At 42.4% G+C, this 17117-nt stretch overlaps 1 long non-coding RNA gene across 1 annotated transcript; it reads left to right on the top strand.

Moving 5' to 3' along the window:
* Positions 1-14496: 14496 nt before the first annotated feature.
* LOC122460412 lies at positions 14497-15756 on the top strand. The gene is made up of 2 exons (XR_006281700.1): positions 14497-14594; positions 15317-15756. It is a non-coding gene; the product is annotated as an uncharacterized LOC122460412 (long non-coding RNA).
* The last annotated feature ends 1361 nt before the right edge of the window (positions 15757-17117 follow it).

Genomic DNA, 17117 nt, shown 5'->3' with positions numbered 1-17117 from the left:
GTGCCATATATTTCATGTTATAGCAGTCTCGGATAATGACCTGGCACAAGTTCATTTTAAGAACACTTCACTGCAGATTTCACAAAATGCAAAGAAGGTACCAATGTGAGTTTTCTAAAGATAGCTACAGCGCTCGACCCAAGGTTTAAGAATCTGTAGTGCCTTCCAAAATTTGAGAGGGATGAGGTGTGGAGCATGTTTTCAGAAGTCTTAAAAGAGCAACACTCTGATGTGGAAACTACAGAACCCGAACTGCCAAAAAAAAGAATCAACCTTCTGCTGGTGGCGTCTGACTCAGATAATGAAAATGAACATGTGTCGGTCCCCACAGTTTTGGATTGCTATCGATCAGAACCCATCATCAGCATGGACGCATGTCCCCTGGAATGGTGGTTAAAGCATGAAGGGACACATGAATCTTTAGCGCATCTGGCACTAAATATCTTGCGACGCCAGCTATAATACTGCCATGTGAATACCTGTTCTCACTTTTGAGTGACATTGTAAAGAAGAAGCGGGCAGCATTATCTACTGCAAATGTAAACAAACTTGTTTGTCTGAGCAATTGGCTAAACAAGAAGTAGGACCGAGTGGACTTAGGCTCTATTGTTTTATTTTTGAATGCAGGTTCTTTTTTACATAATTCTACATTTGCAAGTTCAACTTTCATGATAAAGAGATTGCACTACAGTACTGATTTTAGGTGAATTGAAAAATACTGTTTCTTCCGCTTTTTACAGTGCAGATATTTGTAATCAAAAATAAATATAAAGTGAGCACTGTCCACTTTGTATTCTGTGCTGTAATTGAAATCAATATATTTGGAAATGTAGAAAACATCCAAAAATATTTAAATAAATGGTATTCTATTATTGTTCAACAGTGCAATTAATCATGATTAATTTTTTTAAATTGCTTGACAGCCCTAATTTCCTTTTTTATCCTCCTGTGCTAGAGGGAGTGGACTGTGGGGATGCTGATTATCTAGTTAGCAATGAAAATGTGAATATGCCCAGTTGCTTATTTTATTCATTGTGTTTTTACAAGCTTGCATTATCTGTTGGGATTGTATAAAACAGGAGAAACCTTCTATACATAAGCAAGGTATCAAAATGGACTTGGATTTTACATACCCCAAAGTTTTGAGGGAGTACATATTAGGAGTCAGATGCAAAATTGGAATTGGGTTTTGTGTTTTGAAACACCACCCAAACTTTGGGCTTTTCTAGTAAAAATAGAAAGCTCTACATTTTGAAAGTTGAATTTATCTGCAAGCTGGATTAGTATTGGCAAATACCCTTAAACTGTGGCTGTGAGACTTAGCACTTTACATCAGCTATTTTATGATGGAATTTTCCTTCGTTTCATTAGACCTTATGAACTGTTAAATCTAAGTCGAGCAAACCACTGCCCATATTTACAGCTCTGTTTGGCACTCAAAACAGCAAACAAATCTTGCTTGGAATTTTATCCCGAAACAAGTAAGCCTACTGGAAACTTCAGCTAAAATAAGAAGCACCACATGTGTAATTTATACATGTCTCTTCTCCTCCTATAATAAGAATAGATAAATATAGAAACCTTTTGGGGCCAGGTGTGTGTGTGTGTGTGTGTGTGTGTGTGTGTGTGAGACAGAGTCTGTAAAAAGGAAGGAAGGATGATCTTGTGGTTGATTCACAGAACACTGAGACAGCAGACATCAGTCTACCCCCAGCTTTGCCACTGACTTTTTGTGCAACTTTGGAGGGACATTTGCAAAGATGGGGTACTAGGTGCTCTATGGAAGAAGAGTACTCTTTTGGTTGCCTGGAATGAGAGAAACAGTTGGAGAAGACAGAAGGGGAACACCTGGGCAGGGGTTTGTCTGCTTCAGCAGGTTGTCTGCCTCTCTAGATCAACTTACAAGGTACTGCAGTGGTGTCAGGAGACCAGGGTTCTGTTCTCAGGTCTGCTACTGCCCTGCTGGGTGATCATATGCAAGTCACTTCCCTTCTCTATGACTATTCTCTTTACTATCTGGTATCTGTCTTGTCTATTTTGTGTGTGTGTGTGTGTGTGTGTGTGTGTGTGTGTGTGTTCCATGTCTAGCACATGCTGCCCTTATCTCAAACTGGACCCATAGGTCTTACTCAACTAATAATAAAGAATAATCAGAATGGGCGAGTTTGGCCATTAAGCAGTATCCACACATAAATGTGTACTAAGGAGACCCTGAATCCTAGTGGATAAATCACTGAACTGGAACTTAGGAGACCAGGTTCTATTCCTGGCTCTTTCAGTGACCTGTTCGGTGACCTTGGCCAAGTCATTTCCCCGCTTTCTGCCTGTTTCTGTAGCTGTAGAATGGGGATAATGATGTTGAGCTGCTCCATAAGGTAACCTGAGAGCTACTGGTCAAGAACTAGGCATTATTCCTGTACACAATATTCTTACTGCTCTATGATGAAATACAGTAAACAAGACCAAGTGGGGAAAAGAGATGCTGGAACCAGACAGGGATCACAAGCCCTGCCACTAAACCACTAACCTGTCTCACATTACACAGACAGCAGAAGTAAAACCCACATCTCTTTCCGCCACTGCAAGAGCAACTCGGGGCATATGGTAACAGGCTTGGATAGACTAGCCTCAGTGTCTCACAGTAGCAGCAAAACTAGACTGCAGATGCTGTTTGCTTTGAATTATGTGCAACTCATCATTGGCACAGTCTGGGCTACGCTTTTGCAGTGGAAAAGTCTTGCATGGTAAGGGCACACAAAGAACCCATTAACTTCTTTCTAGCCTAAATTGCCAATCTTGGCCTCATAGGTTTGGGAAGGTTTGGCTTTAATTTCTGTTTCAGATTCCACATTGAAGAAATGGGAGTAGTAATACTTTATGGGTGACTGCATGCTGAATTAATTAGAAACAGCAAAGTGCATTGAAATTCTCCCAGGAAAGGCCCTATAGGAGTGCAAAGTATTATATTTAAAACATCAGTGGGTCAATCATTTTAATCAGACTGAGTAATGAACACATTTGCATACAAATATTGTACAGGACTGATGAGATGCACTATTTGCAGTGGTAAGAGCTGCAATTGAAGCAGAGTTAACTACTGAATTAATAAACATGATATGTCACTGTCCTTTAGTCTACTGGTTGGAAGTAAATAGATGTGTCAGTTTAATCTAGCTTACTAACCTTCCTCTGAATCGTTCAATTTACTTACTAGGGGATTTGTATAATCTATTCGATAAATAAGACCAGTAATTATTCCTTCTAAAGAGGGCTGTGTGAAATGCTTGTAATGAAGCTTGAAGCTAGATAATACTTGCCTGGTTTCATTACAAATTGAAAATGAGGTTAGGTTTGCCAAAAAATTCTGAGTGGAGCCAAAACCAGGAGAAACTCAGTGGGGCTGTGAAATGACCCTGAAAAAACCCCAGGAAAAACAGTCCACGTGCCACTGCAAACCAAAAATTATTAGGCTTTCAGTTGTATTGATAGCAATAATTAAAGGATAGCAAGCAAGATTGCTAAGAAACAGAGAGTTAAAAATTAGACCCTGTCCAATTGACAGGGAGGGAATAATGCTCAGGAAATCTTGCTTTCCCCAGTACATGCTTGCAGAATCCAGATAGAATGCTATGCTCAGCTTCTTGAGTGCCCATCTAAAGTGGTGGGGCTCTGCAGTCCCAAGGAGTCAAGGTCGTTTAGAGGATCAGCAAATCCCCCCCATCCCCAGGGGCACCTGCTAGTATTTGGTAGCAGATGCAGTGGAAAGCAAATGCTGCTCATTCCTAAAGTCCCAGAAAGTGGCACAGCTGCCCCCACTGTATATATGCTATCTCAGTACTACATCTTTGCTTCCATGTTCAGGGCTTCTCCTTCTAGTGAAAAGCCAGAATGTGTCCCTATTAGTCAGAAATCTAATGAAACAGAAGTACAACAATGGTACAGAACATAGCTCTAAGACACTTAGGTTCTAACTTGTGTCTTTTAGCTACAGTCTTTGGTGCAGTGTGGAGCTGCTCCCCTATTCCCCCCTAGAGCATGTACCAAGAGACATTGTGCTTCTGAAGGTAGAAGGTCTCCCACAGCTTCTTGGTGCATGTGTGAATACACAAATTGCTGCTCCCTGTTACAGGGAGCGGCATATTACCCCAACCAACCAGCCTGCTGTGATGGTTGACACCAGAGGGGATGGGTCCTCTGTTCTGCCCACTCCATGACCCTTCTAGCCGCCTTTCTTGTGAATTGCTGTTCTGAGGAGAATGAGGGGGAGAAAATATCTTGGTAGCAGCCCTTGCACTTCCCTGAACAAAAGGGCTGCAATTTTGATTAACCCTTACATGGGCCATTCAGGGAAGGACACTCCTCAGTCTCTTACAGGCATCCCACATGTGCATAAGTTCCTGCCAGAATCTAGTCCACAGCAAATCTGGAAAAAGACAGAAAAGAGAGATCTCAGGTGAAATGATCCTGGTTATGTCTTGTTGTTCAGCATGTGCATGTGAGAGACGTGTGTATTCTATATTTCTGTGTATGTGATAATTGTAATTATGGTTTTTATTTTTCTGTATTAAAATAATTAAAACTCTAATAATTCCCCCTCCCCCCCCCAAATCCCTGGTTGTGTAAGCTCAGGATGAATAGCCATTTGAATATTTCCAGTTAGTAATCCTGCTTTCCATACCCACAATGAATGCACATACATGGGCTCCTGGCTGCCTACATTCTTACCCATCTGTTCAGATGGCATGATGCCCAGTCAGAGGCTGGTTGCACTTTTGTCCCAGGATATATATATTATGCAATAATGGGTTTAGATAGGCCACATGTAAACATTACAAATGCCATCTCTTCAGCAGGAAGGGTTTCCTCTTGAGTTATTAGTCAGGCTTCCTGCGATGTTCCTCTACAGCATGCAGCATGCTTGTTTACTAGACTGAGCAGCCATGATCATATTATGCCTGCCAGAGCCCTGCATTCTCTGTTCTGGTTGGTTTTTAAAGCTAGTAATGATGTGAAGGACCTGGCTACATTTACTACTTTTTTACATGCATCTTGTCCTGACAACTACCTGGATTCTGATGCTATCCTCTTTTTAGAGAGGCCTGCTATCTCACATAAGCTTGGAAGGTGACCAAACTCTGGTGGGTTATTTTGTTCCTTTGTTTTTAAAGACCATGGACCAGATCCTCAGCTGATATAAACCAGTGTAGCTCTGTTCAAATTGATATTTTAATGAAGAGCTAGCTCTTTAAAGAAAATAATTTAACAATATCAGCTCAAGTAAAATGGTGTCTTTGAAGCTTCAGTCCCTGTCTTTGTGTGAGCTGTATTCCGTAGGTGACAGCAATAGAAGTCCTGTGCTCCAAACTGAATGTTTATGGGATCGTAAATTGGGTCCAGGACAACTCTGAGGTGAGAACAAAATGGGATAATTGCAGTGCATGCAAAAGGGAAACAAAAATAGTAAAAGTGCAAGATGGTAAGCAGAGTATTATAAAAATTTCATAGAATCGTAGTACTGGAAAGGACCGCAAGAGGTCATCTAGTTCAGTCCCCTGCACTCAGTGCAGGACTAAACATTATCTAGACCAGCGGTTCTCAAACTGTGTGGGTCAGGACCCCATTTTAATGGGGTCACCAGGGCTGGCTTAGACTTGCTGGGGCCGAGGGCCAAAGCTGAAGCCCGAGCCCCTCCACCAAAGGCTGAAGCCTGAGGGTTTCAGCCCTATGTGTTAGGACTCAGTTTACAGGCCTCCTACCTGGGGCTTCAGATTTGGCCCCACCCCCAGTCAGTGGAGCTTGGGCGGCCTCAGCCTTTGGTTCCCCATCCTGGGGTCCTATAGTAATTTTTATTGTCAGAAGGGGGTCACGGTGCAATGAAGTTTGAGAACCCCTGATCTAGACTATCCCTAGCAGGTGTTTGTCTAACCTGATCTTAAAAATCTCCAATGATGGAGATTCCACACCCTCCCAAGGCAATTTATTCCAGTGCTTAACCACCCTAACAGTTTGGAAGTTTTTCCTAATGTCCAACCCAAACAGCCCTTACTGCAATTTAAGCCCATTGCTTCTTGTCCTATCCTCAGAGGTTAATGAGACAGTTTTTCTCCCTCCTCCTTGTAACGTACCTTTTATGTACTAGAAAACTGTTATGTCCCGTCTCAGTCTTCTCTTCTCCAGACTAAACAACCCAGTTTTTTCAATCGTCCCTCATCGGTCATGTTTTCTAGACCTTTAATTATTTTTGTTGCTTTTCTCTGGACTTTCTCCAATTTGTCCACATGTTACTTGAAATGTGGCTCCCAGAACTGGGCACAATACTCCAGTTAAGGCCATATCAGTACAGAGTAGAGCAGAAGAATTACTACTCCACTTATCTTGCCTACAACACTCATTCTGATATATCCCAGAATTAAGTTTCCTTTTTTGGAGGGGACGTGTGTGGGGGGGCAACTGTGTAGCTGAAACAATGTGTGGAACAGATGTCCTTTGTGGTTATGATGGTGGCTGGGAGGTTCATTTAGTGGGGATGCTTTTGAGGTTATGCGGATGGGAGGATGTTGTGTCTCATACCGTGGCAGCCCGAGTTCTAAATTTTAGGAATTTTTAGGAAGCAACCTGCTTAACTCTGCTTCGATAAATATGCTATCATCAAGATAAGGGAACTTTTCAAAGCTGAGTACCACAGAAGTGACACTCCCTGCTGGGTTCAAGTCTAGTGGAGAGGCTACACCTCACTGCCTGTGCTGCTACCTTAGCTCCTTATTTAACTATAATTAACTACAGGCCTGCTCTTGCTCCTTTGACATAAAATGAGTCTTTCCATTAACTTTAGTGGCTGATGGATTCGGCCCTTAATCATATTGGTGTAGGTCTCAATCCAGCTCCCATGGAAGTTGAATGGCATGAGAGCCTTTATTTCCTATTTCTGACCACCTCTTGCCAACAAATACAAAAAAACCCATCATAACATGTAAAAAAAAATAATTTATATAGTTCTTTCTTCTTCAAAGCACTGTACAAACGTTAACTGTTTTGTCTACACATGATCCCTGTGAGGTCAGTATCATCACCCCTAATTTTACACATGGGAAACAGAGGTAGTGTGACATGCTCAAGGCCGTACAATGAGCCATTCTAGGTTAGGATTAGAACTCAGAAATACATGGCTGCCTTATTTGATTACTAAACTACACTGTCTCCTTGGCATCTGAGGTTATTTATGTCATGCACAGTGTTAGCTGTAAGTGAAGGGAAAACATTTTACAACACCTGTTGGTAATGTAAAGAGCAAGTATGTATTGCTGAAACTGCAGGAATTTAAAAAAATGATGTATGTAGTACAATTCTATTACAGTAGCATACTTTATGGTCCTGGTGATAAAGCTAAAGCAATCCAATTACATCAGTTTTCATGAGTTTTTATTAAGTGTTTCATGGTTGTGCCTCAGGATCAAACAAGAATGGGGACCAGTTGTTACCTCTGCCCTGCCCTGAAGAGCTTACAGTCTAATAGACAAAACAAACCAGGATGGGAGAAGGGGTATGGCACACAGTAGAGTGGATGACATCAAATGCCATGTTAGTGCCCCAGTTTTTTCTTTTTGGGACACAGAGGTGGGATGGGTTTAGTTAGGAAGGGATCACCTAAAGGAAAAGAAAAGGCAAGGTGGTTGAGGGGGACAAGATTGGGGTGGGGGAAGAGGAGCAGCTGTGGAGTGAAGTGAGATGAAGAGAATGTGGGGGGGGGGGAAGGTGGGGCAAAGAGCCAATTATCACAGGACAGAGAAAGTCCAGTCAAAACAGTAGGAGGCTATATGCATGTCTAGAGGGTCTTCCTTTGTGTAAGCGGGGGAATAGTCCCGCTATTGCGGGAAACTTTCCTGGCATCTGCATTACCCTGGTGAAGTGGGCTAGTGAAAGGATCCGAGTCCTCGCTCCCACTTCCTTTACCCAGTGGCCTCTCTGCCCTTGAGGACTCCGCTTCCACTCTCCTGTCTGGCAAAGTCCTCGTAACCCCAACAAGGCGGGGCCCATGATTCCTGGGGGGCTCAACCCCCATCCCTGCTGTGGTCACCCAGAATAGGCACTAGGGTGTCCCCACTCTGGAGTACTTTCTCTGCACTGGGCACTTCTCTAACCCACTGACCCTTACATACAATTTAAAGCAAATGCAAGTTATTTAATCAACAATTAATTTTAAGAAGAATAAGGAAAAATGGGAAAGGTTAAAGGAAAACATCACCCCGCTCTGTGGCAGGGAACATCACAAACAGTGTCTCTGGAACGTCAGGGCAGTTCACAGTCCGTTCTTTGTAAGTCCAAGGCCTTCTTCTCAGGCCTGGCTGTGCTGCAGGGATGCTGTGGGTTGGACACTTGTTCTGGTGGTGGCCACACGCTCTCAGGCTCTAGGTGGTAGGACACGTCTTCATAGGGGTCGCCCCCGCCCTGTCAGGGTTACAAGCCTGGCCTGCAGAGCCTCTTGGCTGAGGCGGTCTCCCTGTGTGCAGGGACCACTGCCCAGGGTCCCCCACTGCTCACCGCACCTAGCTCCGAACTGCTCCAGCCCCAGCCTCCACAACTCTCTCTCTGCGCTGCTGCTGCTGCTGCTGCTGCTCTGCTCCCGCTCCCTGGGCTGCTGCTTTGGCCCCTCTGGCTCTGGTTGCTGCAGCTCTGCTCCCAGGATAGGTCTGCTCTGCAGGCTGCTTCTGTGACTCTGCTCCCAGCACTGACCTGCTTCATGGGCTGCTTTTCTGGCCCCTCTGGCTCTGGTTGCTGCAGCTCTGCTCCCAGGGCAAGTCTGTTCTCTCTGGGCTGTGCCTCTGGCTTTCGGGGTGCAGCTCTGCTCCCAGTACAGGGTCTGCTCTCTCTGGGCTGCTTTTCTGGTCCCCCTGGATCTGGCACAGCTCTGCTCCCTAGCTCAGCTCAGGCCCCTGCTTTCTCCTTAGCTTGACCCCACTTTGTCTGACCCAGGCAATTCTAGCTTATACGGAGGACAGGACCTCCCTGGCCTTCTGACTCCCTGATTAGCCTGCGCACCCTGTCATTTAGGCTGATCTGGAGCATTGGCCTCTCCCCATTGTTTCTGGGGACTGTCAGCCTCAGGGTCCTGATACCCCTTCTCCCCTTTTTAGTACTAGGAGCTAGCAACTAAAACACCCACACTGAATGCTAGTAAGGGAGCAACAGTCCTCTTATATTTGGCTGCTTCTGCTCCTACTGGCTGGATAGACATAGGCCAACATTGTCACAACAATGCCTCAAGTTATGTTTCTAAATAAGGTGGGGTTTATTTGCTTTTGTTAATTATGAAATGGCTTTAGAATCCTGATCACAAAGGGTGCTCCCTGATTGGTGCTCAGTCATCTCTCAGCTGTTCTCCATCTTTCCTTTCTGAAGCTTACACGCTATAATCTCAATAGGAATTCCAGGCAGTGCATTACTAGGAGATTATTGCCCTTCTTGAGTGGTTAAAGTCACTTGCCTTTTGACCTTCTGACACCAACCAAGGCATACAATAATTGTTCAGCAATGTACTGCCTGTCACTTCTTATTGCCTAACCAGTGTGCCCTATTTAAATGGATCCTTGTCAAATGTCATTTTGAACTGATGATATAAAGGCCACCCCTGGGATAAAGATCTTACATAGTGATTCTTAGCAAGATGAGGTGAGGAATTATTACCAAAACAAGAGACTAATCTGATATAACAGTAGTGACAATGTGTTGAACGAGACATATACAGTATATGTAGTAAAAAGAAAAGGAGTACTTGTGGCACCTTAGAGACTAACAAGTACTCTTTTTCTTTTTGCAAATACAGACTAACATGGCTGCTACTCTGAAACCAGTATATGTAGTAATATTTTAAAGCGTGAAAAGACTATTCTGTTAGCATTAACTAAATGCACTGAAAAACCTGCCCCCTGCCTGACCAACCTCAGTACAATATCTGAATCATAATTGCAGATGTCCACTAATTTCCTCTGTCATAATCATTGCACTTGAATTAAAGGTGAAATTTACTCTGATTTTAATCATTTCAAGTTTTGTGGGTTTTGTTAATGGTTCAGATGGAATCAGTTTCAGAATTTGCATCTGTAGCCTTGTTATCTCATAAATTGGTGTTGAGAGAATCCCAGATGAATCTGAACATGCACTCAGTAGGGATAACCTGCTTAAACATGTCTTGTGAGTTGTTTGGTCAGCAGAATCAATGTATTGCTCTGGCTCTGTGCATCATTATAATGTAGAGTATATAAAGACTAACTGTTTCTTAGAATGTTGAATACAGTAAGAATGATCTTGTGAGGAAGACTTAACTGATAGGTCATGCAGTAATGCTGTAGGATTATAGCAATAATGAAGGTGTGGGAGGATGTGAATAGACAGTAGATGTTTCACAGGTAAAAACAGCAAGACAAAAGAATGGGAGTATGAAGCCAGATACAAGACTACCAACGCAACCTGAGATAAAGGAAAACAGCTAGTTATTATTGTGATGCCCTGGTGCTATTGACATAATGAAAGTGCAAGTGGCAAGATCTATAACATCGTGGGCTGAGGAGGACTGCACCTGAGATGTAATTAATACTTGCAATGAATAGCCATTGAGGTCATCCTCTGGAATGATTGCAATTAGGGATCTCTATACGAGAGTACAGTGCATTTAAAAAGAAAGAGATAACTAAAATTTCACCATGCTTCTCAATTTGGTGACAGATGTTCAAGAGAAAATCAATGGTAAGCAGTAATCTGGTTACAAAAGCCTGAGGCCCAATTTCTCATTACACAGAGAATAGTCACTTGTTATCTCATCATTGCCAGGCAGGAAGGAAAAATCAGCAAATAGATTAGCAAATCTTTGTCTTAACAACTGTAGATTGGTTTTTAACCTTCCTGTTTGGCAAAGTCTTTGAAGGGGTAGTGGCAAGACTGTTTGGATGGCAATGATGCATATGATAAACTCAGTTATGGATTTAGGCATAGTCACCGTACAAAGAGTGTTCTTGCCAGAGTCCTAAACAATCTGAATGTCATAACTGATGGAGAAAGCCTATTGGTTGTTGTGGTGATGGTGAACACAGTTCATCACCAAACCCTGCCAATGGCCAGACTGTGGCTGGTCCTTGCTTTAGTATGGGGCAAGGGAAAACACAAGGAATTTTCCATTCCCTTTGTGTCACAGTAACTCACAGTGTTCCTACTGGAGCATTATAACTCTGCATCATCTACAAATTGGGGTCATAGTTAACTGTCACCTGTGGGGAACAACTATGAGGAAAGCAAGCTATATGTGACGCAAGTGACCTCAGTTATTGGCCTGGGGTTGTATTTTTACTTCCCTACATGAGGTATTGTTTATTGTAGATCTGCCTTGGCACTGAAGTTCTTCAGACTATTACATTTCCTTTAAGAGAGATTTTTGAGAGGCACATAGTTTGGATTATAATTTGAGGAATGAATTCTGTTCTCCCTTATATCATTGCAAATCCAGAACAACTACATTGTAGTCAACATATATGAAGTTGTCTGGGAACACCGCTCCAGTTCACATTTTATTTCAAGTAACCAACCAGTTATCAGATGATAACTCTGGTCACTAGAAAACTGTATTCAGATTGGTGGTTTTAGATCTTAAAGGTTCCATGTCTCATTACTAATATCGGATTGGGAGACCTAGGAAAAGATCACTGTTTACACTTGCATATAGTTCCAGTGTTGTTGTAATTTAATCTCTCCCTTGGAGTCTGGAGACTGAAGAATATACACCCTAGGCAGGATTCTTCCCTCCTTTGCACCATTTGTAAATCTCGAATAACTGAGGCAGAGAGCCTTGAAGTAGCTTGCCCAAAACCACATAGCAACTCATTGGTGGAGCCAGGATTAGAATTCAGGAGTTGCTAGCTCACAAGAATATATGTAGTTGTCCTTCATTGCTATATATAGTCAATGTTACGCCTTTGACAAACCTAAACGTATAACTACGGGGGTTAATATGCCCTCCCACTATTTGTCTATTTAATAACCTGTAGGATACTGTCTAATTCTAGATTGTGAAAACTCTGGGACAGGGACTGTCTGTTGGTTTTATAGTGCTTAGTGCAATAGGGTCTTAATCCCAAGGAGATCAAATACTGTAGTAATGGAGGCCGTACAACTGCCTAACATAGAATCCCTGTATGAGGTACTTAGGTTCTATTTCATTAGAAATAATACTGTCCTCTCACATAAACCATCAAAAAGTGAGCAGATAAGATGCTTTACATGCTATATATTGTAAATCAATACAAGATACAGAAACCTATGAAAAGTACATCCTAATTTTAAGAGCTACCTTACATAATTGTGGACCAAACCCTGAAGGTCTTTCTTGGGCTACATGCCAAATAAACGTATGACCCAGAATTTACCAAAACCTTCAGAATTACCCCTGTATTCCTGTCTGTATCTTATAGCCTACTCAGGCACTATTCTAAATTTAAGGTAGAATAATATGGCGCTTTAAACAACTGAAACAAACCACAACTCCCCACATAACATATGGTAAGATTTGCATGATCTTTTGAACCTTCAATGTTCTCAGAAAAGTGAGAATTTTTTTCATGTTCATTCTCTCTCTCTCGCATGCTAGATGTAACACATGAAAAATTAACTAACTTGAAATCTGATAATGCTGTGCACAACAGTGCAGTTTAATTGGTTTCCATCACTCAGAACCATGCAGTCTAATTTGATAACATTATGGTTAACTGACAAGACTGTTGTTTGGGCCTAGGAAAGACCTTACTGATACTTTTCTTAGAAAGAATAGGCATTCAGCTCTGTCATTTTAGTTTCTTTTTATCATTTGACATGCCAAGCTTGCCTAAGGCCATTGCTTTTTTCTTTACACAAAACAAAGAATCTTTAAGAAACATAGTCATTAGTGTGAGACTTGCTTCAGTTTTCTTGACCAAATAAACAATCTCACATGCATGCTTTGCTCCCGTGCCTAAGAAGGAGAATCTCCCATTCTTGTGAAAAATCCCACTGGAAGGAGATGGGGGGATGGGGAGAAATAGGAAAACTCTATAAATTTCCCCTTCTGGAGTCTCCCTAAGATTGTTTAATCAAAGTGAGACTCCCTCCCCCACCACTTCATGGGATATGTTAGCATATTCTCTCCTAGAATCTGTGGATCCCTGAGATCCAGACAGTTGGCCCTGTGTCATCATCAGCTTACATACTTTAACAGTCTATTATAACCCCACACAATCTTATTATCTCTCTTTCACACACACAAAATTATATGTATGTCTGTATGTATGTGTGTAACATCAACTCTTTTTAAAAAAATTAACTAAGGCCAGATCTATGATAAAAAGTTAGGTCAATGCAAACACGTCACTTAGGTGTAAAAAATCCACACTTCCTGAGCAGCATAGTTAAGCTAGACCTAACTCCTGACATAGACAACGCTAGGTCAACGGAATAATTCTTTCATTGATCTAGCTACTGTCTCTCAGGGAGGTGGATTACCTATGACGATGGAGAAGAACCCTTCCATCAGTGTGGGTAGTGTCTACACTTGATGTGCTACATCAGCACTGCTGTGGTTTCTGCAGCCTGTGCCACTGTAGCACATCAAGTGTAGACAGGCCTTAACTTGTACCTGCCTGGCAACTAAGCTATTTCTTTTTAGGTTGGGAGGGTTGTTCTTTCCTGCCTAATATGGCACAAAAGGTAGACCTGCACTCACTGCAACGTCAATTGCACACAGAATATCTTTTTGATGCCAGCAGATTACCTTGGACTTGGTTCTTCTGGTGGTCTGGTTTTTTGAGTATGTTCTGATAGGCTGATGGGCAACTGATATCTATGTTCCTTCTGTGTCCCGGTGATTAAATCTCAGTGGAGTGCATATTTCACCATCTTCTGCACCCACATTTGTCTTGTTTTCATAGTGGGGATATGTATCTGTCGTTTCAATGAAATATATGCCCATCAACTGTTTTATTATATGAATGAGGATTTCTCTTTTCAACACATGTAATTTGTTTCCAAGTGTATGATTTGTCCTGAGGAAATATTTGATCCCAACAGGGACTGCCAGTTGTAGTTCCGGCAAGTCCCTAGCTTGTTGGTCATAGTAGGCTTTGGCCTTTGTGGGTATCTCTTCCTTTTTGTCTGTTACTCCTTCCACCACTGGTTGCTGTAGTAATGGGGCTATAGGCACCAAGGTAAATGTGCATCTTGACATCAGTGTTGCAGCAGGCTGCTATTAAAGCCTTCTGTGGGAGTATTTCTCTTTATTTGTGATTACACATGTTGAAAGAGATAATTTGTATATGACCATTTTCTGTGGTTGAAATGCATTTGGAGCACATCTAGGTGTTACACTGAGTCCTTCCGGAGCTGCTGTTGGACATATCCACATGTGGTTGGCATGTGGTGGCAGCCGTTGCCCACTATAGCTAACAGTGTGGCTGCTCTTATTACGTCTTCTTTTTGATCCAGCCCAGTTGCAATTTCGTAGCTTCCAACTGTGATCTAAAGAGCGTCCAGTTGCTGTACCACATCTCCTTTCATCTCCATCTACTGGGGACAGGAATATGGTATGTGCTAGGATTATTGTTTTCTCTTTGTCTGATGTTTGTTGGAATATTTAATTTCTAAAATCACATAACTCCAGGAACTGACTTATTTAAGAACTTCTATGTATGAACATAGAGATGGCAGCAAGACAGTGTAACATCCAGTCTACAGTCTTTCCTCCGAACAAACTGTTCTTTTCCAACAAGTACTTCCTGAAAGTAGAGTTCTCTAAGTTCCTTGACATAATTGCAGTTTTGCCAGCCTCAAGAGATTAAAAATCATGAGTCAGACCCCTAAAATCATGAGATTTAAAGAAAGACTGAAATACATTATCTGACTTGTCTTTTGACTTTTTAACTCCCCTCTACTCCTCTGCCAGTGTGTGTGTATGATAGTTTCAGGTTGAAAAGTCAACTTTTAATGCAAACAAAAATGCATGGGTAACCTACATGCCTAATAGGAAGATTACTCTTTTAAGAGAGATAGAGAGAAGAGAGGGAGGAATAAGTTTGTATCTGAGTTATTGTTGCTCTGTTCCATGCCTAGAAGTTTCTGAAAATGGGTGTGGTAGTTTTGGCCATGCTAACAGGCTCCCACAGCTGGACTAATAGACTCCAATGAGGTCAAGTAGTCAGAGTAGCTGCTTTGCAAAAGGACATATAACCTTCACATGGCTTAGGAGCAGCTCAGCTACAGGAGCAGAAAGCAAGCTAATTTTCCTTAACTCTTAATCATTTTACAGTAGTCCAGCAGAGGAAGAGAAAGAGCCTGTGTGGGTTCCAACTGCTGATTTCTGCCTGCAAGAGGAGGAATGATATTGCAGTCCTTTTGACTCAGCAGACTGTATAGAGTTGATGAACAAGGAATCTAATTGACACTCTGGTGAACTCAACCTAAGCTTTTGGAACTTTGAGTCATTTCTCACTGCATTTCTGTGGGGACTGACCTGTTTAGATTTAATTTCTTTCTTTTTGTTATATTTATGTATAACTGTGAAGATAATATATGTAGATCATGAAGTAGTCTTGTTGTTAGTCAGAAATTAAGCTATTATTACCATGTTTCTTTCTCATTCTAAAATTTTATAGAGTTGGTGCTCAAATAAGTTCATTTGTCTTGTTCTTTTTGGACTTGACTGTGGGTAGGTTGCCCCGTGCAATCCTTGATGAAAATCCTCAAAGATCGAATTCTGTGGGTCTATGTCATTTTTCTATAAGAGTTGTGTTGAAGCTAAGAGATGGGTGGTAAAGTAAACTCTGTCCCTCCCAAGGTTGCATATGCCTCTCCCTGGCTGCTCAGATGGATACTCAAATTACCTTCTTCTCACCCCTGAGATTGGGGAACAACCATCCATTTTTTTTATTACTGTCTTGACTCCCTCCCCTCCTAGGTATTTTGTTTATTTGGTTTGTTTTGTTTTTTGATAGAAGGGATAGAGGATAAATAGTTTTAGAATCACTGACCTATTTAATGCATCATGCTTCACACTTACACACAGAAGGTATATTACTTTTTTAGAGTGGAGTTACAGATGTATGAAAGAAGTACATCAATCCATTGCTTTAATAAGCAATAACAATATGGGATTGGTTTAGTGTTTTGCAGGAATTATCTCTTCCCCGCAACACACACACACACACACACACACTTCTCTGCTGGAGACTGGGCAGCATGCCCCCATTCTCTCCACCCCCTGCTGCTCCAGACCTTTTTTCCCCCTCCCCACCCCTGTTCCCCCTGTTCTGGATACCCACCCTTGTCCCCCATTTTCCTGCAAATCTCAAATCTAGCTCCTGCTCTCCCTCTTTCTCCCCATCCACCTTCACAGTGTGTCTGCTGCTGTAGCTCCTCACGCTCCCTATGGCCCATCCAGCCCATTGAACCATACAGTGGCAATCATTTTGCCTGTGGGCAGGGCTTCAATGTCATTGAAAAACAGTGGGAGATGGCAGCTGGCTTTATGAAGGACAGCCTCACTTCCACATGAATATAGGCTATATGGAAATGCTGGCTTCAGCCCCCAGCGACGGTAATGGGAGATGGTGGCCATTTTGAATAAGGGAAAATTCATGAGTTGTTGGCACCTTTATCATGTTTGCATGAGGCAGCTAAAACAAAACAAAATCCCAAAATTGCTAGAGTCGTGATAAAATTGCAAGAGTTGGCAATGCTGTAATAATACTATAGCGCCTCCTCTACTGGGGAGCTATTTACTGTAACACTTAAAACTCACCCTGGGTGGGGCAGGGGGACAGTGGAGAAGAGGAGGAGTTACCAATCCAGAGGCCTGATTGTCATGCCTGGATAGCCTGCACATGGCTGACTCTGTCTATACGTGTGCTCTGAACAAGGACTGACATAGTGTTTGGGGCCAGGCAGTCTGCTGCTAGCAGGAGAAGGAGAGACCGCTCCTCAATTGCTCTCTAGTACAAGGGAGAGAACTCCATTTTGCCTCTTGGCCAGATGATCCCAGCTCCATAGTGGGACATCTCCCTCTGCTACTTGTTACTGAAACGGTTTGGCTGTCAAAAGCGCAGACAGGG

This window comes from Dermochelys coriacea, chromosome 1, assembly GCF_009764565.3.
Source record: "Dermochelys coriacea isolate rDerCor1 chromosome 1, rDerCor1.pri.v4, whole genome shotgun sequence".
In the NCBI taxonomy this organism is placed as follows: Eukaryota; Metazoa; Chordata; order Testudines; family Dermochelyidae; genus Dermochelys; species Dermochelys coriacea.
The sequence above is the reverse complement of the archived record's forward strand: the minus strand, read 5'-3'. Positions and strand labels throughout refer to the sequence as shown.